The sequence below is a fragment of the Pleurodeles waltl genome, chromosome 2_1 (assembly GCF_031143425.1).
Source record: "Pleurodeles waltl isolate 20211129_DDA chromosome 2_1, aPleWal1.hap1.20221129, whole genome shotgun sequence".
NCBI lineage: Eukaryota > Metazoa > Chordata > Amphibia > Caudata > Salamandridae > Pleurodeles > Pleurodeles waltl.
This window is the reverse complement of record NC_090438.1, coordinates 407,572,674-407,598,462: the sequence shown is the minus strand read 5'-3', so window position 1 is coordinate 407,598,462 and position 25,789 is coordinate 407,572,674.

The following is a 25,789-nucleotide window of genomic DNA, read 5'->3' as shown; positions in this document are numbered from 1 at the left end:
ATCACTAATATGGTCAACTGCTACATTTCTGATTTCAAGTTTTATCCACATAACTCATCCCTATTCACATTACTATGCCTACAGGACTGACCTACAATCCCAAATTATGACAATACGGTAATGATTGGCCAACTCAAAGATGGGGAAAAAATGATACTCCACTCAAGGAACAAAACCGATCATTGACCAGCGCATCACACCTTGCTATGTCCAACACACAGGAATCAATCACACATCATCAGCAAACACAACACAGAACAGAAATATCAACACTTACTGGAGATGTCTGGGTCCGCAAATCGAGCCACCTCTCTGATAGTGTATGGTGCAGGTCCACCTGTAAGGCATGGAAGGGAGAAATGTGCTCAATGTCTGTGCACTGTACAACACTTCCAAATACAAATACTATGTGTAATATTAACTCAGAAAGTCAAGCCTCTCAGACATGATGATACTGGATCCTACATACCACTGCAAACATGTACAGACCCGGGGACTCCAGTAAGTAAGACACACATACCTGCACACATGCAGTGGCCCTAACTACCATGTGGTGGCAAACATGCTCCTTCATTAGTTAGTTGACTAATACATGGAGTGTATTCCTCTCATCATGTGTATCCATGAGAGACATGCCAAGCCACATTCCGGGAGGACTGCAATACCAGTCACCCAGACATTGTGACTAAGACCAATTTAAGACACACAGGTACAATGTACAGAGGGCCAGGGACAGTTGTTAGCCCTAAATTTGTATCATTTTCTTCATTTGATGTGCCACAGCTATGGTAAGTTGCACCAACCATAGAGATATGAACCCGTGTGCATACCTTTTGCCATCCATCCACAATTTAAATGTGGCACTACAAACTCCAAATATCAGTCTAAGATGCTACCCGAGGTCAGCTATAACTTGATACGTATGTGTCAGAATCCAGTTCAGATATGTATCCGAAGAAATTGAGGGACACATTATTTCTTTAAAATATCTGGATTTAAAACATGTGTTTCCTGATACACTCACAGACCATGCATGAAACATCTGTTAGAGCCACATTGGCATCATCAATTGACGTGAAGCCAGCACTAATTTACAGGCTCCTGTTGTGTTTTGAAAGTTAGTCTAGCTGTTGCGTCAACAAATGACGGTAATGTGTAGGAAATATTGTATATCTCACAGGCAACTGTGGCCCATATTTATACATTTTTTGCATCGCATTTGTGCTGCTTTTTGACACAAAGGCGGCACAAACTTACAAAATACAGTTGTATTTTGTAAGTTTTCACCGCTCTTGCTTCAAAACATGTCGCAAATGCGGTGCTAATAAAGTAGAAATATGGCCCTGTATGTTTAACTAGCATTCCACATGTTCAAATAAATTGCTTGCAGCATATGAACTAATCAGCTAATGTCACTACAGAGCATTTAAACATGCACATTACTCTGATTTGTACTCACCAACAGGGCCACCAATCACAATACCCAGGTGGTCCAGCAGGTCTTGCTCCCTGGCAACAAGGTCAGCCCAGAGGTGCTATAGCTGGTAGTCATTGCGTGGTGTGTTGTAGATTCGCTTGAGATGGTACAACACCTTTGCCTACCGGAGCCTCCTTGCCTCTGTGTGATAGCCTTGTATCATACGACCACCTGCCTCTATCATTAAGTGTAGGAATTGCCAAATAAAGCCACCCAGCTCCTCCTCTCCCATCCTGCCAAGACGAGGCCTACCCAACATGTTTGCACCAAAAAAAAGAGAATAAAGGGGTACAGAGGAGAATAGAGGGAAAGTAGGACAGGGAAATGCAAAATAACTAAGAACAAAGCCCGACTATACCCAAACTAACACTACCCACAACAGACTTCCAACACAACAAAGACAAATGTTGACACCAAAAATGACCCCAAAAAAATTAAGACAGGATACCATAGACAGTTATGAAACACAAAAAGACAATTCAAAAACCACACTGGAGACAAATTCACAAAATGCACAGAGTGACAAGTCAAAACACAGCCACACAGTCAGGAAATATCACAGACTGCAAAGTGAAAGTACACCCACTGTACCAATTCTGTAAACAGGATATCCTATTACATCACTTCCTGCCTCAAATGCAGTGCGTTTTTATTGTTATGCGTCAAAATATTATGACGCTTACAGTCTGTGCATCATTTTTGTTTACGCACATGCTCAGAAATAACCCTGCATCCATATTTTGAAATATATTTCATACTTAACCAATTTCAGGGGGTACAGTGTGGGAATTACAGCTCAGGGTCAATGGATGTTTCATGGCAATGTGCGTCATATTTCGACGCATATGCATTATTTTTTGATGCATGTGCATCTTTTTTGACGCGTATGCGTCACAATTTCTGACTTTAACTGGGTTTGGGTCATTTCTCATTTGTAATAGTACATGACAGTTGTGGCAATACAGAGATAGGCTGATTGCACCCACATTGGGCATTACGGTGTATGGGCACATGTGACAGATCATACTACTGTGGACCATGATCCTCTACTTGTTGTACAGGATTTGCACTCTTCACTGACGCAATAGATGGCCAAACATGTGGGATACAATTAGGTATTACCTGGTTTGGGCATGTTTTGCGTCAAGAGAGGATAGCAAGGTGACCCAAATCAATACAGTAAATCAATGCGTATGGGTCAATGTGTGTGATTTGGCTATTACTATTGTTGTTGTCCCACTGTGTGACCATCACCAGATGCACTTTTGCAAATCTGCTTGTATGCATGTGGAGTCAATGTGTCCAACCCTCAGATGCTATTCAGTGTAGAAATGAGAGAGGACATGTGTAAGTCATTCACGTAGCAACAACTGCTGTGTGCATTTCCTAGGTTTTTGGAACATAAGCACCACCAGTGACAAAGCATACACAGGATAGATAGCAGACGGTTGTTCATGGCAATGTTCCAAAACTTAGCCATCATATGTCCTGGACTGTTGGATACTACTTCCTAGGCACTTGATTGTTTACCCACCATGAGACAGGCATGGGATAATGCTATGTGGGTACCATGTTTGTGACACTGAGTACCAAATATAATACACAAATGTAATGTTACACCACAGTTGGAGTCATATAAATGTGCCATGTCTCTCCTGTAGCAGTGGAGGACCAGCAGACCAAGCAGCACGTGTTCACATATTTCCAGTGGTAAAATGCACAGAGGTGCCTGGATCATGTATGTGGACCAATGTTCAGCCTGTAAAATTATTAGGGTCTATGGTGCGTGTGGACTGTCAGGGTCCTAAAATGTGTAGACATTTCATGCACATTATCTGACTTGGTGGGTGTGCTGGAGGCTCCATACCCAATCCATGCATACAGCCACGGTACACTGTCACTATTTGTCACTCATGCATACATGAAACCCAGACAAGGGATAGGCCATGATTCGGCTATTTGGAGACAAGTTCCCCCCCATGGTACGATAAATAAACTGATTATGCTATACAATGTATTTGAGTATGCATTGTAGACCCACCTGACACAATACCCCAGGACGAAAGTGAGGGTTGGGAAAGCAACTATGATACAAATGTTGCCACAAGGAACCTTTAGGGTAACACAATGACAGGAACCAGTCAGGCTAACAGGATACAGGGTCAATCAGGATCCAAACATTTAACAAGGTAAATACACAGTGGTCAGACTGAGGCTAGTCAAAGGTGGAACAACACTGTGGAAACTGAAAACTGTGTTTCTCCTGTGTGTTGGAACGTAACACATTGACCCAAGGGCTGTGTTACACAGCTGATTTTTACCTCAATGCATAACAGTGTTATAGATAAAATGACAGCTTATATGCTGTTTCAGGCAGCTGCAAGGGCAGTGCATGTTCAAATGACTGGTCTCCATGGAGGTGCTCACAGGTGTGGGCAGCATCAGTCTCTCACAAGTCCTGTAGGTGAGATTCAAGTTCAAAGGACCAACAGTACCTTTCACATGGGAAGCAATGTACAGGTGATTACAGGTCCTACAGACTACAAGGCAGTGCATTATTTAACCTGACATCCAGGCAGACAGAAGTACAATGACTATGGCATACCATACTAAAGAGGGAAGCACACTGGATTCACATTGTGAGTCTGGGTGTGTGTAGAGGAGGGATTATCTGGGTACACATATTCCCATTCCAGGGACCTCTGAAGAAGGGTGGGCTGAGACAGGAAACATGGGAGTGGCTGGACTTAGGACATGGGCTGCCATGTGCATGGGATGTCATGTGAGCAATGCTAGTCATACATGGGGCACTTGTGCTATCAAGTTGCTGCTTATATGGAAATCTTGTCACACATAGGGGGTCATTCCAACCTCGGCGGTAAAAGGCGCTTACCGCCGTGCAGAAGACCGCCATAACACCGCCGCGGCCGCGGTAAACCGCCACGGTCATTCTGACCCACAACAGGCAAACCGCCAAAATACAGACATCCACAAAAGTCCGCCACACCAAAGGGCAGCAAGAAACTGGCGATGACCAAACCTCCACCGTCACGCCAACAGAAATACGCCCATACTATCACGACACACAAATCCACGCGGCGGTCTTTCAACCGCGGTATACCATTGGCGGTACACACCGCCGCGCTCAAAATACACACACACTTACAAAACACAACCACATTGGACAATTTGAAATACACACACCTGATACACATACAAACAACACTCCCACACACCCAATACAATATAAAACACACACCCACATCATCCACAAACCCCCACTACTAGAGATTCGTGAACACGCACAGAGAAAAGAGATACGAGCACACAGACGCGCAATTCACTGTCACCCAGCAATATTACCACGCACTTCAAACTACACACCAATACACATCACCACACTTAGCACCAGACAATCCACCCCACACCACCCCATGGCACCGCAAAGACACCCCAGGTTTTCTAACGAAGAACTCAGGGTCATGGTGGAGGAAATTGTACGGGTAGAGCCACAGCTATTCGGGACACAGGTGCAGCACACCACCATTGCCAGGAAGATGGAGCTATGGAGCAGAATAGTGGACAGGTTCAACGCTGTGGGACAGTACCCAAGAAATCGGGACGACATCAGGAAGCGGTGGAAACACCTACAGGGGAAGGTGCGTTCCATGGTATCCAGGCACAACATCGCGGACTCTGGTAAGTGAAATCTTCACTACTTCATCCCCCCCACCCCACCAGCATGCCAACTCATACCCCCACACTCACCCTCACCCCCATCACAGCCAATCCATGCAAATGTCTCACCATCACAACCCACCCATCCCAACACCAAGCCCTGCATGCGACCACAAAGCATGGACACCCATCACCTAAGCATGGCCACTGCACATAACCATCCCCCCCCCCAAAAACACCGTCACAAAAGCCCCCACACAGGAATGCAAGCCCAGGGGTACACGGGCACCCACCCATTGCACGCTATGGCACAAACAGAAGCAATAACCATACTTTTATACCCCTGCAGGACCCGAACGCCACGTCACCGTGCGGGAGGGTCCACAAATGTCCACTCCACCCCCAGAAGAGGCCCACAGTGATGACAGCAGCTCTGTCTCCCTGGATCTAGATGACCAGCCCGGCCCATCGGGGACCTCGGGACAGTCGGTTCCCCTCAGACAGCCACAGGCCACAGCAGACCTTCCCCCCTCTGGGAACACCAGCACAGTGCCCACCCAGCGGGCCCATATCTCTGTCCCCAGGACACGTCAATCAGCGGTGTGTCCACCACTACAGGGCACCCAGGTTAACCCACCACCCCAAAAACAACAGGGACCTGGGGGCAGTGGTAGTGGGCACACGGTCCAGGGGACAGAGGCCCAGGCAAACAGGGGAACTGGGAGGGCTGCTGTGCGACGGGGGGACAGGCCCAGGGAACCCACTCTCCACGAGGCCCTCTCCTCCATCATGGGAGCATACCACCACTCCCAGGAGACGATGGCGACAGTCCTGGGAAGGTTTCAGGAGATCCAGCTTCTGCAGGAGCAACAGTATATGGGGTTCAGGGAGGAACTAAGAAACATCAGTTCCGCCATGGGCAACATCGTAGTGGCTCTGAATCAGGTAGTCACCACATTGCGGGACACTGTGGCACCACAAAGGGCTCCTGTCACTAGCATTGACCAAGAACTGCCTACCACCTCCGCCGGCGCTAGTGGACAGGAGGCCCCGACCCAAGACCAACAGGCCACCAGAACCCCACCCCCTGCAGAAGGAGAACCACCCCGCAAGCGGGCCCTGAGATCCAGGAAGAAGACAGAGTAAGATGCCAAGACCCCCGCCAGCAAAGGATACCTCCCTGATTGTCATCCCACTGTCCCACATTGTCACCCTGTCCAGCCTTAAACTGTCCCTGCTCCACTTTCCACAGGCATTTGGACAATGCACCTGTGATACTGATAGTCTGGACTCTCCCATGGACAATCCTCCACCATCACCCCTCACTGATTTGCAACCACCCACCAATTTAGAACACCCTAATAAACACACTTATTGCACAAAAGAGTCTGGAGTCTGCCTGTGATTTAACCCCTTCGCTGCCAGGGCTTTTCCCCCTCCTGTGCCAGGCCTTTTTTTGCATATTTGGGGCAGTTCGCGCTTAGGCCCTCATAACTTTTTGTCCACATAAGCTAACCAAGCCAAATTTGCGTCCTTTTTTTCCAACATCCTAGGGATTCTAGATGTACCCAGACTTTGTGCGTTCCCCTGAAGGAGGCCAAGAAATTGGCCAAAATACAGGGAAAATTTCGTTTTTTTCAAAAAAATTGAAAAAAGTGGCTGCAGAAGAAGGCTTGTGGTTTTCCCCCTGAAAATGGCATCAACAAAGGGTTTGCGGTGCTAAACTCAGCAGCTTCCCAGCTTTCAGGAACAGGCAGACTTGAATCAGAAAACCCAATTTTCCAACACAATTTTGGCATCTTACTGGGACATACCCCATTTTTGCAATTTTTTGTGCTTTCAGCTTCCTTCCAGTCAGTGACAGAAATGGGCATGAAACCAATGCTGGATCCCAGAAACCTAAACATTTCTGGAAAGTAGACAAAATTCTGAATTCAGCAAGGGGTCATTTGTGTAGATCCTACAAGGGTTTCCTACAGAAAATAACAACTGAAAAAGAAAAATATTCAAATTGAGGTGAAAAAAACATAAATGTTTCTCTACGTTTTACTCTGTAACTTTTCCCTGCAATGTCAGATTATCGAAAGCAATATACTGTTACGTCTGCTGGACTCCTCTGTTTGCGGGGATATATAGGGCTTGTAGGTTCATCAAGAACCCGAGGAACCCAGAGCCAATAAATGAGCTGCACCCTGCAGTGCGTTTTCATTCTATACCGGGTATACAGCAATTCATTTGCTGAAATATAAAGAGTAAAAAATTGCTATCAAGAAAACCTTTGTATTTCCAAAAAGGGCACAAGATAAGGTGTTGAGGAGCAGTGGTTATTTGCACATCTCTGAATTCCGGGGTGACCATACTAGCATGTGAATTACAGGGCATTTCTCAAATAGATGTCTTTTTTACACACTCTCCTATATTTGGAAGGAAAAAATGTAGAGAAAGACAAGGGGCAATAACACTTGTTTTGCTAATGTATATTCCCCCAAGTCTCCCGATAAAAATGATACCCCACTTGTGTGGGTAGGCCTAGCGCCCGCGACAGGAAACGCCTAAAAAGCACAACGTGGACACATCCAATTTTTTTAAAGAAAACAGAGGTGTTTTTTGCTAAGTGCCTACCTGTAGATTTTGGCCTCTAGCTCAGCCGGCACCTAGGGAAACCTACCAAACCTGTGCATTTCTGAAAACTAGAGACCTAGGGGGATCCAAGGAGGGGTGAATTGCGGGGCTCGGACCAGGTTCTGTTACCCAGAATCCTCTGCAAACCTCAAAATTTGGCTAAAAAAACACATGTTCCTCACATTTCTGTGGCAGAAAGTTCTGGAATCTGAGAGGAGCCACAAATTTCCTTCCACCCAGCGTTCCCCCAAGTCTCCCGATAAAAATGATACCTCACTTGTGTGGGTAGGCCTAGCGCCCGCGACAGGAAACGCCCCAAAGCGCAACGTGGACACATCCACATTTTTGGAAGAAAACAAAGGTGTTTTTTGCGAAGTGCCTACCTGTAGATTTTGGCCTCTAGCTCAGCCGGCACCTAGGGAAACCTACCAAACCTGTGCATTTCTGAAAACTAGAGACCTAGGGGAATCCAAGATGGGGTGACTTGTGGGGCTCAGACCAGCTTCTGTTACCCAGAATCCTTTGCAAACCTCAAAATTTGGCTAAAAAAACACATGTTCCTCACATTTCTGTGGCAGAAAGTTCTGGAATCTGAGAGGAGCCACAAATTTCCTTCCACCCAGCATTCCCCCAAGTCTCCCGATAAAAATGATACCTCACTTGTGTGGGTAGGTCTAGCGCCCGCGACAGGAAACGCCCCAAAGCGCAACGTGGACACATCAAAATTTTTGGAAGAAAACAGAGGTGTTTTTCGCGAAGTGCCTACCTGTAGATTTTGGCCTCTAGCTCAGCCGGCACCTAGGGAAACCTACCAAACCTGTGCATTTCTGAAAACTAGAGACCTAGGGGAATCCAAGGAGGGGTGACTTGCGGGGATCGGACCAGGTTCTGTTACCCAGAATACTTTGCAAACCTCAAAATTTGGCTAAAAAAACACATGTTCCTCACATTTCTGTGGCAGAAAGTTCTGGAATCTGAGAGGAGCCACAAATTTCCTTCCACCCAGCGTTCCCCCAAGTCTCCCGATAAAAATGATACCTCACTTGTGTAGGTAGGCCTAGCGCACGCGACAGGAAACGCCCCAAAGCGCAACGTGGACACATCCACATTTTTGGAAGAAAACAGGAGGTATTTTTTGCAAAGTGCCTACCTGTAGATTTTGGCCTCTAGCTCAGCCGGCACATAGGGAAACCTACCAAACCTGTGCATTTCTGAAAACTAGAGACCTAGGGGAATCCAAGGAGGGTGACTTACGGGGCTCGGACCAGTTTCTGTTACCCAGAATCCTTTGCAAACCTCAAAATTTGGCTAACAAAAACACATGTTCCTCACATTTCTGTGGCAGAAAGTTCTGGAATCTGAGAGGAGCCACAAATTTCCTTCCACCCAGCGTTCCCCCAAGTCTCCAGATAAAAATGATACCTCACTTGTGTGGGTAGGCCTAGCGCCCGCAACAGGAAACGCCCCAAAGCGCAACGTGGACACATCCAATTTTTGGGAAGAAAACAGAGGTGTTTTTTGCGAAGTGCCTACCTGTAGATTTTGGCCTCTAGCTCAGCCGGCACCTAGGGAAACCTACCAAACCTGTGCATTTCTGAAAACTAGAGACCTAGGGGAATCCAAGGAGGGGTGACTTATGGGGCTCGGACCAAGTTCTGTTACCCAGAATCGTTTGCAAACCTCAAAATTTGGCTAAAAAAACACATGTTCCTCACATTTCTGTGGCAGAAAGTTCTGAAATCTGAGAGGAGCCACGAATTTCCTTCCACCCAGCGTTCCCCCAAGTCTCCTGATAAAAATGATACCTCACTTGTGTGGGTAGGCCTAGCGCCCGCGACAGGAAACGCCCCAAAGCGCAACGTGGACACATCCAAATTTTTGGAAGAAAACAGGAGGTGTTTTTTGTGAAGTGCCTACCTGTAGATTTTGGCTTCTAGCTCAGCCAGCACCTAGGGAAACCTACCAAACCTGTGCATTTCTGAAAACTAGAGACTTAGGGAAATCCAAGGAGGGGTGACTTGTGGGGCTTGGACCAGGTTCTGTTACCCAGAATCCTTTGCAAACCTCAAAATTTGGCTAAAAAAACACATGTTCCTCACATTTCTGTGGCAGAAAGTTCTGGAATCGGACAGGAGCCAAAAATGTCCTTCCACCCAGCGTTCCCCCAAGTCTCCCGATAAAAATGATACCTCACTTGTGTGGGTAGGCCTAGCGCCCGCGACAGGAAACGCCCCAAAGCGCAACGTGGACAAATCCAAATTTTTGAAAGAAAACAGAGCCTACCTGTGGATTTTGGCCTGTAGCTCAGCCGGCACCTAGGGAAACCTACCAACCCTGTGCATTTTTGAAAACTAGAGACCTAGGGGAATCCAAGATGGGGTGACTTGTGGGGCTCGGACCAGGTTCTGTTACCCAGAATCCTTTGCAAACCTCAAAATTTGGCTAAAAAAACACACGTTCCTCACATTTCTGTGGCAGAAAGTTCTGCAATCTGAGAGGAGCCACAAATTTCCTTCCACCCAGCGTTCCCCTAAGTCTCTCGATAAAATTGGTACCTCACTTCTGTGGGTAGGCCTAGCGCCCACAAATGGACATGGCCCAAAACACAACGTGGACACAACATATTTTTTCACAGAAAACAGAGGTGTTTTTTGCAAAGTGCCTACCTGTGGAGTTTGGCCTCTAGCTCAGCCGGCCCCGGGAGGGGGGGGGCATAAATGCCCTAAAATAAATTTGACACTCCCCCAAACCCCCCATGCCCGGGAACGACCCTTGCCTACGGGGTCTCTCCCCCTGTGTGACATTTGCGCCAAAAAACAAATCCCCGGTGCCTAGTGGCTTCGGGGGCAGATTGACCTAAAATCGGCCAATCTGCCCCCAGGGGGGCGACCCTTGCCTGATGGGTCGCTCCCCATCTTTAAAAAAAAAAAAAAACACAAAAAAACATTTGCCCTGGCGCCTAGAGGTTTCTGCCCCCGCGGGGGCAGAAATGGCCTAAAATAAATTTGCCCCCCCAGGGAGCGACCCTTGCCTAAGGGGTCACTCCCCTTGCGTGAAATTCACGCAAAGAAAAAACTCCCTGGTGTCTAGTGGTTTCTGACCCCCTTGGGGGCAGATTGGCCTCATCAAAATTGGCCAATCTGCCCCCAAGGGGGCAGAAATGGCCTAAATACAATTTGCCCCCCAGGGCAGCGACCCTTGCCTGATGGGCCGCTACCCATCTCTAAAAAAACAAACAAACAACAAAAAAAAACACCAAAAAAAAATTTGCCCTGGCGCCTAGAAGGTTCTCCCCCCCCCCTGGGGGCAGATCGGCCTAATAATAGGCTGATCGGACAGAAATGGCCTAAAATAAATTTGCCCCCCCAGGAGCGACCCTTGCCTACGGGTTCGCTCCCCTTGCGTGACATTGGCGCCAAAAAACAAATCCCCGGTGCCTAGTGGTTTCTGCCCCCTTGGGGGCAGATTGACCTAAACTCTGCCAATCTGCCCCCAGGGGGGCAGAAATGGTCTAAATACAATTTGTCCCCCTGGGGAGCGACCCTTGCCTGATGTGTCGCTCCCCATCTCTAAAAAAACAAACAAACAAAAAAAAAAAAACACACAAACATTTTTGCCCTGGCGCCTAGAGGTTTCTGCCCCCCCTGGGGGCAGATCGGCCTAATAATATGCCGATCTGCCCCCGGGGGGGCAGAAATGGCCTAAAATAAATTTGCCCCCCCAGGGAGAGACCCTTGCCTAAGGGGTCGCTCCCCTTGCGTGAAATTCAAGCAAAGAAAAAACTCCCTGGTGTCTAGTGGTTTCTGCCCCCAAGGGGGGCAGATTGGCCTAAATATAATTTTCCCCCAAGGGGAGCGACCCTTGCCTAAGGGGTCGCTCCCCACCTAAAAAAATAAAATGAAACAAAAAAAAAATAAAAAAAAATGGTCCCTGGTGCCTAGAGGTTTCTGCCCCCCCTGGGGGCACATCGGCCTAATAATAGGCCGATCTGCCACCAGGGGGGGCAGAAAGGCCTTCCCGAAAAAATGCCCCCCATGGGAGCGACCCTTGCCCAAGGGGTCGCTCCCTTATGGAAATTTCTGTAAAAAAAAAAAAATCCCTGGTGTCTAGTGGGGTTTCAAAAGCCGGATTGCATGCAATCCGGCTTTTGAAACCCTCGGAGAGACTTCAAAGGGAAGGAAATACTTTTCCTTCCCTTTGAAGCCCCTCCGGGCCTCCCCCAGTGATTGAAAGAGAAATGCTTTTGCATTTCTCTTTCAATCGCGCTGGAAGCGTTGCTTCCAGCGCGATGGGGGAGGCCCCTGTGACAAATCAGCGCGCGCTCACGCGCTGACGTCACGGGGGTGGGGGTGGAAGGGGAAGGTGTTCCCCTTCCATCCCCGCCTGGGGGGGAGGGGGGTGCACGGGGTGGCGCGCTAGCGCTCCCCCAAGTTCCCCTGTGCCTTGGACGAGATGATCTTGTCCAAGGCACAGGGGAACTGCAGCCTTGGACGAGATCATCTCGTCCAAGGCACAGAAGCGGTTAATACAAATGTATTAGACATGACCGTGCCAAAATGTATATGTACATTGTGATGACAACATACCACTGTCACACAGCTGTAGTCCATGGGAAACATAGCAGATGTCACGCAGTGGGGCCCACATCTCTGAAATCGGAAGGGAAAGTCACAACTCAGTTACCATACACTGGGGGAAAAGGTCAGACAGTAGAGAGGTAGTACTCTTTAAGTAAATGTAATATGCCGGTGTCGATCCTTACCTGTGTGTCATTGGAAATACTGCTGTATTACTGTGTTCCGGTTCTCTATGTGGTCCTCTTCGCCTTCCTCCTCTTCACTCTCCACAGGCTCCACAGCTGCTACAACACCACCATCTGGACCATCCTCCTGCAGAAAAGGCACTTGGCGTCGCAAAGCCAGGTTGTGAAGCATACAGCAGGCCACGATGATCTGGCACACCTTCTTTGGTGAGTACATTAGGGAACCACCTGTCATATGGAGGCACCTAAACCTGGCCTTCAGGAGGCCGAAGGTCCGCTCGATCACCCTCCTAGTACGCCCATGTGCCTCATTGTAGCGTTCCTCTGCCCTTGTCCTGGGATTCCTCACTGGGGTCAGTAGCCATGACAGGTTGGGGTAACCAGAGTCACCAATTAGCCACACACGGTGCCTCTGGAGTTGACCCATCACGTAAGGGATGCTGCTATTCCGCAGGATGTACGCGTCATGCACAGAGCCAGGGAACTTGGCATTCACATGGGAGATGTACTGGTCTGCCAAACACACCATCTGGACATTCATGGAATGATAACTCTTCCTGTTCCTGTACACCTGTTCACTCCTGCTGGGGGGGACCAAAGCAACATGTGTCCCATCAACGGCACCAATGATGTTGGGGATATGTCCAAGGGCATAGAAATCACCCTTCACTGTAGCCAATTCCCCCACCTCAGGGAAGACAATGTAACTCTGCATGTGTTTCAGCAGGGCAGACAACACTCTGGACAACACCTTGGAAAACATGGGCTGGGACATCCCTGATGATATGGCCACTGTTGTTTGAAATGACCCACTTGCTAGAAAATGGAGTACTGACAGGACCTGCACTAGAGGGGGGATCACTGTGAGTTGGCGGATTGGTGACATCAGGTCTGGCTCTAGCTGGGCACACAGTTCCTGTATAGTGGCTCGGTCAAGCCTGTATGTCAGTATGACATGTCTTTCCTCCATTGTCGACAGGTCCACCAGCGGTCTGTACACTGGAAGATTCCGCCATCTCCTCGCAAGTCCCAGCGGACGGTGCCTATGAAGGACAACAGCGAGCACAGAGTCAATCAACCCACAGGTACGTCCCCACAGCTTGCACATAACATGATTCCCAATGCATTGTATGGCTTGTATGAGTGTCGATGCAAGGCCTAGGTATGTATGACGCAGTAGAAATTAAGCCATGTTTGCCCTTGAAATGGCAGCTGCCTGACCTGTGAAGTGCGACAATGGGATGTGAGGAAAATGCGCTGGCGTGGCACACCGTGGCGGTAGGCGGGCGAAGACCGCGGCGCTAAGCAGCATTGGTTAACATTGAACCCTATGGGTCTCAGGAGCCAATGACGATGAGCGCCGGCGGTCGCGGTACGCACCGCCGCGGTACGCACCGCTGCGGGCGTGACCGCCATTTTCTATCTGCTTAATCACTCAATACCTGATCTTCGACAAAGGGAGAGGACCTACACTGCAAGTGCTGCTGTGACCTCGGTCTAGAAGAGACAATGGCTCATGCGACTGGGGAAAGGGCCCCTGCCTTCACATCTGAAGAATTGGAGAAACTCGTGGATGGGGTCCTCCCCCAGTATGCGCTACTCTACGGTCCTCCAGACCAACAGGTAAGTACACTGGGACCATGCTTTGTGGTCAATGCCTGTGTTGAGTCGGGTGGATGAAAGATGGTGGGGAGGGGAGCGAATGAGGCATACATCAGATGACGGATGACAGGATGTGCCACATGGCAAGGGTAGGGATGAGGGGCCACTCACATTGAGGGTGCAGAAGGTGATGACTATTTTTCTCCCCCTGCACATTTCACATAGGTCAGCGCCCACCAGAAGATAGACATTTCGCATGCCATCGCCAAGGACGCCCGGGCCCTGGGGGTCCACCAGAGACGGGGCACCCACTGCCGGAAGAGATGGGAGGACATCCGACGCTGGAGCAGGAAGACAGCGGAGGCTCAGCTGGGGATGGCCTCCCAACGTGGGAGGGGTGCCAGTCGTACTCTGACCCCCCTGATGTCCCGGATCCTGGCGGTGGCCTACCCCGATTTGGATGGGCGCGTGAGGACATCACAGCAGACACAAGGGGGTGAGTACATTCTCATTCTGCTGACTTTGCGCGCAGTGGAGGTGTCTGGGTGGGGGAGGAGGGCTGTGGGTATCCCTAGGCCAGGGCGAATTCTGTAGGCTAGGCCCCTCCATAAGGCATGGCCCTGTGCCCCCACCCCCCACCTCTGTAGGGTGCCAAGTACAGCTATTCAAGGCCCTGTGTCATCTATGTGTGCAGTTGTCGTCCATAGGCTTGTAGGCCATGTCCCACGGATTGAGTAGTGGACCCCAAGTGCGCGGCGTAGTGCAGGGGGCTTCTGTGTCTGTCCTCTCCGCCAACGGTGTCGCCAATGCATGCACTCAACATGTCTTTATTTCTCCCCCCCCCTTTTTTGTGGTCTTCCTGTTCATGTGTGCATTAGCATCATGAGGTGGAGGAGAAGTGGCATCGGAGCACGAGGGAGCTGCATCCCACATGGCCCTGGAGGGCCATGCAACGGAGTCCGAATACACCAGTGGGACGGAGGGTGAGGGGAGCTCCACAGCGGGGATCCGTGCAGACATTATTGACAGCGACTCATCCTCTGAAGGGAGCTCCCTTGTGGTGGCGGCAACATCCATGCCCCCCGCAACAACAGGTACAGCCGCCACCCAGCGCACCAGCACCGCCCTCCCAGCAGCCCGTCAGCGTTTGCCCCGTGCCCGCTCACCCAGGAAGGTGGGCATCTCCTTCGCCCCAGGCACCTCAGGCCCTGCCCCTGTCACCCCTGCTGCCCTCAGTGAGGAGGTCATTGACCTCCTGAGGACGCTCATTGTTGGGCAGTCTACCCTTTTGAATGCCATCCAGGGTGTAGAAAGGGAGTGCACCAGAGTAATGCATACCTGGAGGGCATTCATTCTGGTCAGGCTGCCCATCAGCGATCGTTCAACACTCTGGCCTCAGCACTGATGGCAGCAATTGTCCCTGTCTCTAGCCTCCCCCTCCAACTTCTTCCACCCAGACCCTATCACCTGTACCTCTGCCTATCCCAGACACACCATCAGACCAGCCTGCACACACCTCAACACCCAAGGGAAGCTCATCCAGACATAAGCACCACACATCACACAAGCATTCACACAAGCAACATCCATACAGACATACCAACACCCACGGCCTCCACTGTGTCCCCCTCCTCCTCGTCTCCCTCCTCCCTCCCTGTCACGTCTCCACTCACACCTGCATGTACAACATCTTCAGCCACTTCGTCCATCACCAGCACACCCACCAGAACCCACCGCACACGTGCAGTCACCACCCCCACTACCATTTACACGTCCCCTGTGCCCTCTCCCAGTGTGTCTGTCACCCCCTCTTCCAAGCTACACAAATACAGGCAGCCACCCTCCCAACAGCCATCCACCTCACGACAGCCTCCAGCCCAAGCACCTGCACCCAAAGACACCAGACTTCAAACTCCTATAACCCCAACCTCTTCCTCCACTCCCATACCTACTACACCTACCCGTCCCTCTCTTCCCAAACTTATTTTCCTTTCCAAACTTGACCTCTTTCCTACAACTCCCCCACCCCGACCATCTAAAAAGACTCCAGTCAGCACCTCAGCCACCACAAAAGCGGGCCCTGTGAAGACAGTCTGCCATGGACAGTGGAGTCCCCCACCCTCAAGGGCAGCCAGCTCAGTAGGGAGCCAAGGCACCGGCCGCCCACCGCCGCAAAAACATGCGAAGATTGTCACTGGCCGGCGCCAGAGGCCTAAAACACCTGGAACCAAAATCCCTACCATGGCACCGGCAGGGTGTGTGGTGCCACCTGGCACACCGCCAAAGGTGGGGAAGGGCCACAGGCGACCAGGGAAGGCTGGGAAGGGCAGCACGCCCGACAAGACCGCCAGCAGCCCAGCTGTGCAGGAGGGCCCCGCATGCCCCATCCCAGGTGGGCAGGAGGACACCAACAGGCCCGGTACTGCAGCCCAGGAGGGCCCCACCAAGCCCATCCCAGGTGGGCAGGAAGGCGCAGCCAGCCACAGGTCAGGTGGCGAATGACCTCCACGCCATGGGCTGATCCACTGAACTGGGCACTCATCCGAAGCACCGCTCCGCTGGGCACCGCCGTCTCAAGGCACCGCTGCGCTGGGCCCTTCATCTCAAGCACCGCTCCGCCCTTCATCCGAAGCACCGCTCTGCTGGGCACCGCCGTCTCAAGCACCGCTGCGCTGGGCCCTTCATCTCAAGCACCGCAGCGCTGGGCCCTTCATCTCAAGCACCGCTCCGCTGGGCACCGCCGTCTCAAGGCACCGCTGCGCTGGGCCCTTCATCTCAAGCACCGCTCCGCTGGGCCCTTCATCCGAAGCACCGCTGCACTGGACACCGCCGTCTCAAGCACCGCTCCGCTGGGCACCGCCGTCTCAAGCACCGCTCCGCTGGGCACCGCCGTCTCAAGCACCGCAGCGCTGGGCCCTTCATCTCAAGCACCGCTCCGCTGGGCCCTTCATCCGAAGCACCGCTGCGCTGGGCACCGCCGTCTCAAGCACCGCAGCACTGGGCACCGCCGTCTCAAGCACCGCTCCGCTGGGCACCGCCGTCTCAAGCACCACTGGCCCATTGGCGGAAGGGGCAGGCCTGCATCTGTTTTGGGCAGGGCTGCACGAAGCACTCTGGGCACTACTCCCCCTCCAGTACCAGTGGAGACTGATATTGACTTGAGAGACAGTGGCTTTGCACTCCCCAGGATGGCACAGTGGGCAACCCACCGACTGTAGAGACTTGAGAGACTGTGGCTTTGCACTCCCCAGGATGGCACAGTGGGCAACCCACCCACTGTATAGACTTGAGAGACTGTGGCTTTGCACTCCCCAGGATGGCACAGTGGGCAAGCCACCCACTGTAGAGACTTGAGAGACTGTGGCTTTGCACTCCCCAGGATGAAACAGTGGCCATGGAGGCCCCTCGTGGATCTGGCGTCATGGACTCATCTGGCTGAGGTGCCCCCATTCCCTTCCCCCTGAGGTGCCTGTAGTTTTGGTATCTGATGCCCCTGCAGTGTTCTCTCCGTTGGAGTCAGGTATCCTGTGTGGGCTTTGCCCATGTGATTTGGGCCCAGTGGCCCACGAACAATGCCTGATACACATATCGGACTGGACAATTTATGTATATAAAGTTTTAGATGTGTGATATATTTTAATGCCAGTTATACAATATATTCCAATGTTTATTATCATTTCCTTTTGTCTTTGCATTCTTACAGGGGGTTTGAGGGGGTAACTGTGATGTGTTGCTATGCATTGATGTGTGTGTTATAGTGGGTGAGGGTGAGGGTGGGTGTGTCGCATATGTGTGTCCCCGTATTTTTGTGCCTCCCCCCTCCCCTGTGTCGTAGGTGCAGTACTCACCGTTGTCTTCTGCGCCGGCGTTCGTGCTCCTGGTAGAGGAGCAGGAAGACAATCGCTGGGAGGATGTGGAGTTCTGGTTCCATGCTGTCCAGATTCCTCGTGGAGTGTATGGAGGTGAGCGTTTTCCATTTGAAATGGCTGTTTCCGCCGTGTTTATATCGGCGGGGCTACTGCCCTGGAAAAGGTGGCGGATTGGTGGGTTGTGATAGGGTGGGTGGTACATTGTCTCCCGCCTGTCTGTTGGCGGTGACCACCGCACTGTTAGTTTGTCCCGCAGTGGCGGGCGGTGTGTTGAAGTGGCGGTCTCTGTTGGCGGTTTCCGCCAGGGTCAGAATTGCATTTTCTTTACCGCCAGCCTGTTGGCGGTTTTGCCGCCGCTTTAACACCGACCGCCAGGGTTGGAATGCCCCCCATAGTCCTTGCAAAGATAGGTGACGTAGGACTTACTGCTGTCAAGGGTATGGTTATACCTTCTTGTCACCAATGCAATAGCACATCCACTGCCTCATGTATGAGGCATTTTTTCCCTTATTGACTGATGGTGTCTTAGTTGTGTGCAATATGCTGCGATGAACCATGTTGCCAACATGTATGTGTGAAATAGATGTGGTCCTCTGCATTGCCCTTTTAATGTGAAATGTACAGGATATATGTAATTTACAGTGTGTGTGAATTTGGCTCTACATTCATACGCATCAAAATAGATTTGGATTTTTCTGTGTCCTAATCTGTATTCCAGCAATGCTCCATGAGGCTACACTCTGATTCTGATAGTTAGAGATAATGTTATGCAAAAATTATTGTCCTGACCATGATATAGTGAATAGTATAGGTGTTTATTGACATATGGTAAGACAGTGGTGATGGATGAGTAGAGTTAAAAGAAATTTTGGACAATATGTTATCTCCGACGCAATCCTGCAGCTGTGTTTGGATGGTCACCCTCATGCTGATGGACAGCATCCTCCTCTTCCTCCTCTTCAGGCGTTTGTGGGTCGGGTTCATATAGGGGAATGTTCCTTCTTACACATATGTTGTACAGGATGGCACAGGTCAAAATTATTTTGCACACCATTTCTGGTGAGTATAGGAGGCTGCCTCCGGTGATGTCGAGGCACCTGAATCTTGACTTCAGGATGCCAAAGTTGCGTGTCCTCCTTTGTGCCTCATTATAGGCACGCTCTGCTGTAGTGCTTGGGTTTGCAAATGGGGTCATGATCCATGGCTGGATCCCATACCCCTGATCAGCTGAAAGAGAAAATGAGTGAGAACATGTTGATGTACCTTGCACCATAATTATCACTTTGCATGGCAGTTGTTCTCTTGTGTTGTCTGTGACTCATCAGTGTTTGTGTTATTGTGTGGAATCCTAGGCTTCTAGGATGTACCATCAGCATTGGGTTGTTTCCTTATCTGAACGGGTGTTTGGCTGTTGACCGGATGTCAGCAGTATTTTTGTTGAGTTGCAGTACAGTGTGTACTCCCTTGCATTGTGTCATGTGAAATAGGTATCCCTGTGTCTTAACTGGGGGTGAGATGATACTTTCATACACAGATTCAATTCCACAGTGGTGGTAACATGATTGCATCTATATACCCTGGACATCCCATCCAATTTCACATATGCAATAGAATTATTTAACCATCAGTGAGACCCTTAGATTTGGCAAGGAGACAATGTACAACACATCTCTGTACGTCGTTAGCACTGACGGGTTGACAATTGACTATGCACTAATTTCACATATATGACAATTTCACTGCAGACCTATTTCTCTGCCTTTGCCAAGTCGACTCAGGTTGTAACGTGTACCTATACTACTGAACATGTTCTAGTTCAGATGGCTAACTTGGTTGTGAGGTTGTCATTTTGAGTTTCAGAAGGTCCTTATGCCTGTACATCTGTTGTGTGTGTGTTGATTTGTCGCAATGCGTATGTGTAGGAATGTGCACTTTCAATATTGTCCCATCAATATGTGTTCTTCGCACAGTCCACTTGCTTATTGGTAGTGGGCAATGTGAGAGCAGGAGTGATGTGAGATATTGGTACAGCCTCAATGAATGCATGTGACCTTCATTGTAGTCATCATCATGCTATGTGTGTCATGGTGTTTGACCTGCAGCGAAACACATTACTCACCCCTTACACAGTACTTATTGTTTGGAAGGGTGTTTGATTGAGTGTTATTGATGTGATATTGAAAGATTAATCTTCCAAATTGTAAAGCCAGTTGGGGCCATGTCTCTGTCATTGTGTTGTTTTAAATTGTCCCCTATGTGTCTGTGGAGTGGCATCTGTTGTTATTTGGAACTGTCATTTGTCCATAGGTGTGTATCCCATTGGGTGAGGATCTCAAACATGCCTAGCGGTGTCACAACCTCATTGTCTTCCTGTCCACGTGTCGATGTTGTGGTGTATGTGTTGTGTGTCCTAGAGGGTTGCTGTGCAGTGTGTATATAACTGGGATTCTGTACTTCCCATTTCCATATCCTGGAAGTGTTGATTGATGGTTCAGTGACGGAAGATGAATGAATCATGTACACTCCCAGGATACTTTGCCACGATGTTGGTGATCAAACCCCAGTGATCGACAATGGCCTGCGCATTGATGGAGTGTGTGTGCTTCCTGTTTCAGTATAGATGTTCGGTTGCAGCAGGTGGCACAAGGCGTACATGTGTGCAGTCAATGGCACCAAGGATGTGTGGGAAGCCATTAATTTGGTAAAACCCCTGTTTTGTCTCCTGCTACTTCTGCTGTGTGTTGGGGAAGCTGATGTGGCGGGTGTGAGGGAGATGATAGCATCCAGTACCTTGGGTAGGAAGGCGGAGAATGATGGCTGAGAGATCCCAGCAACCAGGGCACCAGTGGTTTGAAAGGAGCCACTTGCCAACATGTGGAGTACAGCTAGCAGCATGGTTTCTGGTGGAATGGTGTGGGGTGTCTGCAAGCTGGGTGCCAACTGTGGCTCAATGTTGCGTAGCAGCTGCTGAATGGCTTGCCAGTTGAGCTAGTACCTCTGAATGATGTCTTGTAGGTGGAGTCCCAGAAGGGTTGTCCTGGTGCGGAATATCCTCTCCTGCCTTCTGCGTTGCCTTTGGGGGTCCCTGCTGGTGTTGTGGAAGCTGCTGTTGTTGGTCCTGTGCTCTGCGTCTGCGTGCATGCTGGATGAAAAGCACCTCCATGTCTTCCTTTTGGAGCTCTGCTGTTGCTTCTGTGTGTTTTCATTAAGTACAGGTGTGTTTGCCCCATTTTAACGCCTACCCTGACCCAGGTGCTATTTTTTTACACAAATCAAGCTGTGCGTCATTTTCCGACTCCGCCTCCCAGCCATTCATCTTTTTTGCTCGGTAGCATAAATAAGCCGCACAGGAGTTTAGGTCATTTTATGAATGGAAACGCGTACCTTGCATGTCATTAATGCAAGACGGTTTCCCGCATCTAGAAAATGATGCACACGGCGGAATTTTGGCATTCGCGGGCGTCAAAGTTTAAATATGGTGCACGGTTTGCGGCGATTGTGCGTCAAAGTTTTTGACGCACAGTCGGCGCAAACAGAGTATAAATATGCCCCTTAGTAACTTTGCACCTAACCTTCAGCAAGTGAAGGTTAGACATATAGGTTACTTATAAGTTACTTAAGTGCAGCGAAAATGGCTGTGAACTAGTGTGTGCACTATTTCACGCAGGCTGCAATGGCAGTCCTGTGTAAGGGTTTGTCTGAGCTCCTTATGAGTGGCAAAATAAATGCTGCAGTCCATATGGATCTCCTGGAACCCCAGTGCCCTGGGTACCTAGATACCATATACTAGGGACTTATAAAGGGGGTCCAGTATGCCAATTGAAGTTGGTAAATGAAGTCACTGGCCTACAGTGACAAATGTACAAGCAGAGAGAGCATAAGCATGGAGGTTCTGATTAGCAGAGCCTCAGTGACAAAGCTAGGCACTACACAGGCATGCACATTAGGCCACAAACTATGACCACTGGGGTCCTGGCTAGCAGGATCCCAGTGAGACAGGCAAAACACACTGACATATAGGTTTTTATCTATGAGCACTGGGGTTCTGGCTAGCAGGATCGCAGTGACACAGTAAATACACACTGACACACATTAACAAACAGGCCAAAAGTGGGGGCAACCATGCTAGAAAGAGGCTACTTTCTCACAACCCTCAGAAGTCTGTAATGGCAATATTGGGCATCCTCTAAGGAGCCCCCAGAGTGCCTGGAATCATACAACCAATGCTTGCAAAAGCACTGGGGTTTGATTCCAACATGTTTGATACCAAACATGCCTAGGTTCAGTTACCATTATGTGGCTGGACATAGGTATTGAACTATGTCCAGTACACTCGTAAAATGGCATCCCCCAACTCACGAAGTCTGGGAAAATGGGCCTGGAGTTCATGGGGTACCTCTGATGCAGGAGTGCCCCCACACACAGGTAATTTCAACCCTGCCCATTTGGGCTGGAAAGCCTGCCATGGGGGTGACCTATAAGTGACCTGGTGCAGTGAAAAGTGGCAGTGAAAGGGTGCTTGCACCTTTTCACACGGGCTTCAATGGAAGTCCTGCAGAACCCTTTGCTTGGGCTCCCTATGGATGGGAAATATGTGCTGCAGCCTATAGGGTTCCCCTGGAACCCTAATGCCCTGGGTATCTAGGTACCATATTCTAGGAACTTATCATAGGGCACCAGTGTGCCAATTGTGGGATGCAATACAGAGTTTTGGGAGAGAGAGCACAATCACTGGGGTCCTGGTTAGCAGGATCCCAGTGAACACAGTCATACACACTGGCATCAGGCAGAAAATGGGGGTTACCATGCCAAGAAAGAGGGTACTTTCCTACAGAGAGATGTGCTGGTGGTACTTCGATTTGGCTGGGTGGGTGGATGTTTTTTTCAAGAGGACCCTCACTTCAGCATGTTTCCAGACCTCCAGGAAGGAGGCTGCAGTGATGGCGGTATTCAGAATCTTCCTGAGCTTCAATCATGATTGTCTTGCTTCTGAGGTTGAAGACGTGGTGGGACAAGGGTCTGTGGGTGCTCCACGGAGTTCATGATAGAGATAGTGTCTTGCGTGGTGAGGAGTACCCTTGGGTGAGAAGGTGTCCGCGGCCGGTGTTTGTGCATGTGAGCAGATTGATGCTATCTGTGGTGGAGACATTGGGGGTGATTCTAACCCCGGCGGTCTTAGACCGCCGGGGCCAGGGTCGGCGGGAGCACCGCCGACAGACCGGCGGTGCCCCGCAGGGCATTCTGACCGCGGCGCTTTGGCCGCGGTCAGTGCAGGAAAACCGGCGGTCTCCCGCCGGTTTTCCGCTGCCCGTTGGAATCCTCCAAGGCGGCGCAGCTTGCTGCGCCGCCGAGGGGATTCCGACCCCCCCTACCGCCATCCAGTTCCCGGCGGTCCGCCCGCCGGGAACCGGATGGCGGTAGGGGGGGTCGCGGGGCCCCTGGGGGCCCCTGCAGTGCCCATGCCACTGGCATGGGCACTGCAGGGGCCCCCGTAAGAGGGCCCCTAAATGTATTTCACTGTCTGCTGCGCAGACAGTGAAATACGCGACGGGTGCAACTGCACCCGTCGCACAGCTTCCACTCCGCCGGCTCGATTCCGAGCCGGCTTCATCGTGGAAGCCTCTTTCCCGCTGGGCTGGCGGGCGGCCTGAAGGCGGCCGCCCGCCAGCCCAGCGGGAATGTCAGAATTACCGCCGCGGTCTTTCGACCGCGGAACGGTAACCTGACGGCGGGACTTTGGCGGGCGGCCTCCGCCGCCCGCCAAGGTCAGGATGAGGGCCTTGGTGTTCAAAGTTTTCTTAGATAGGCGAGATCTTGTTGTGGAATAGGTTCTGCGAGGATGTTGTACAGCTCCTGTGAGGGAGTGATGTCATTATCTGTGGCTGTGGGACTCCTTCATGATGGCAAATACTTCTTTGCTGTGGTTTATGCTTGCTTTGATGTGGCCTGCTAGTGGGTTCTTCTTGGTTTCTTTCAGGACGAGGTGGTGCTGGTTGAGGGCGGTCCTGAAGGCAGTACGGTGTTCTGTTTTTTTGCTGATGCACCACTTCCTTTCAGGTTGTCCACAGTTGCATTCAGAGGAGTGAAGTTCCTCGATGAGCCAGCTTGCTCTTAGGCTTTGTTCTTTGACCTTGGCTGTCTCAGCGGGGGTGATGGCATTGGTGCATTCTGTGATCCACCTGGAAAAGCTCTTTGCTGCATGTTCAGGGCCGTGTGTAGAGTCTGGGGAGTCAGAGGGGAGTGTTGTTCCACTGGTCTTCTGATACCTTTGTCCAGTTTCTTCGCTTGGATCTGGGTAGTACAGTGTTGGGGTTTGTGGGCCCGGAGATGGTGAAGTTTACGCTGTGATGGTCAGACCAGGTGAGTTCTGTTTTGTGGGTGTACCTGACTCTGTCACTGGAGGTGAATATGGGGTTGAGTGTGTGTCCTGCAATTTAGAGAGGGCCAGTGACGAGCTGCTTGAGGCTGATGTTGCTCAGGCTTTTTAGGAGGTGAGTGGATTTGGCATTGCTAGGGTCGTCGAGGTAGAAGTTGAGGTCCCCTAGGAATATGTAGTGCTCGGTGTCCATTGCTTGCATGACAATGGTTTCTGGGATGGCATTGCAGAAGCTAGGGTGTGGTCCTAGTGATCTGTAGGCAAGGGTGCCTCTGATGGTACTTTTTTCACCTGTGTGGAGTTGGAAGTTGAGTATTTCATTACCAGTGTTGGGTCGTCGGAGGATGTTGTGCAGCAGATGGTGTCCCTGTAGATGATGGTGATTCCTCCTCTGTGCTTGTTGTTTCAGTCCCAGTGCACTGTTTTGTAACCTTTAGGGATGGTGGTGACACTGTCTGGTGCAGAGGCATGGTTGAGCCAGATTTCTGTGAAGAAGATGACATCTGGGGTGAGGCAGGAGATCATGTCTCAGACCTCGTGGAGTGTTTAACTAGTCAACATACGTTGAGAAGGATGTACTGGAGTTGTGTTGTGGTGGTCGTGGTCGATGTGTTTTGCATTCGTTGCTTCGGTGCTGAAGGTGAGGCAGCAGTGTTGGCAGGAGAACGGTCCTCTGTTGGTACACAGGAATGATCAGCAGAAGTGGTTGTTGGTGCGTCCAGGGTCAAGGGCAGCAGCAGTGTATATTCATGTGGTGGAAGAGCCAGGGGTCCTAACACTGGGCACGGTCCAGGTATGGACAAGCACAGACAGGCTTGACTTTGGTGCATCTTTGGTGTGCCAGTGGTGCGGCCATGCTGCAGCCTCCCTTAAGTAGGTCCTGGGAGGAGGGAATGGTGCTGGGAGACAGTAATAGGGGTTAGATAGGAGGTAAAACAAAAACAGATGGCAGGCAGGAGCAGAAATGGGGAAAAGGGAATAAATCAAGAAAGAAAGGAGGCAAAAAGCAGGAGAGAGTACACAGACAAATTGGGGAAAGGAGGGGGAAAGAAGTAGATGAGGCATAAAGCAGGAGAAAGCACTCAGAAAAATGGAGGAAAGGGATGGAGAAAGCAATGGAACTGAGGCAGAAAACAGGAGAAAGCACTCAGAAAAACAGGGTAAAGGAGAGAGAAAGCAGTGAAAACTAGGAAGAAAACAGAAGAAAGCACTCAGAAACGCAGAGGGAAAGGAGAAAAAAAGCTGTGAAAACAAGCCAGAAAGCAGAAGAAATCATTCAAACAGGGGAAGAGGAGGGGAAGGTAGTGAGAATGAGGCAGAAAACAGGACAGAGTAATGCAGCAGCAAGGGAGAGCTGGCCTGGGACACATAGATTTGTGTTTGTCAACTAAAGTGACTGGTCT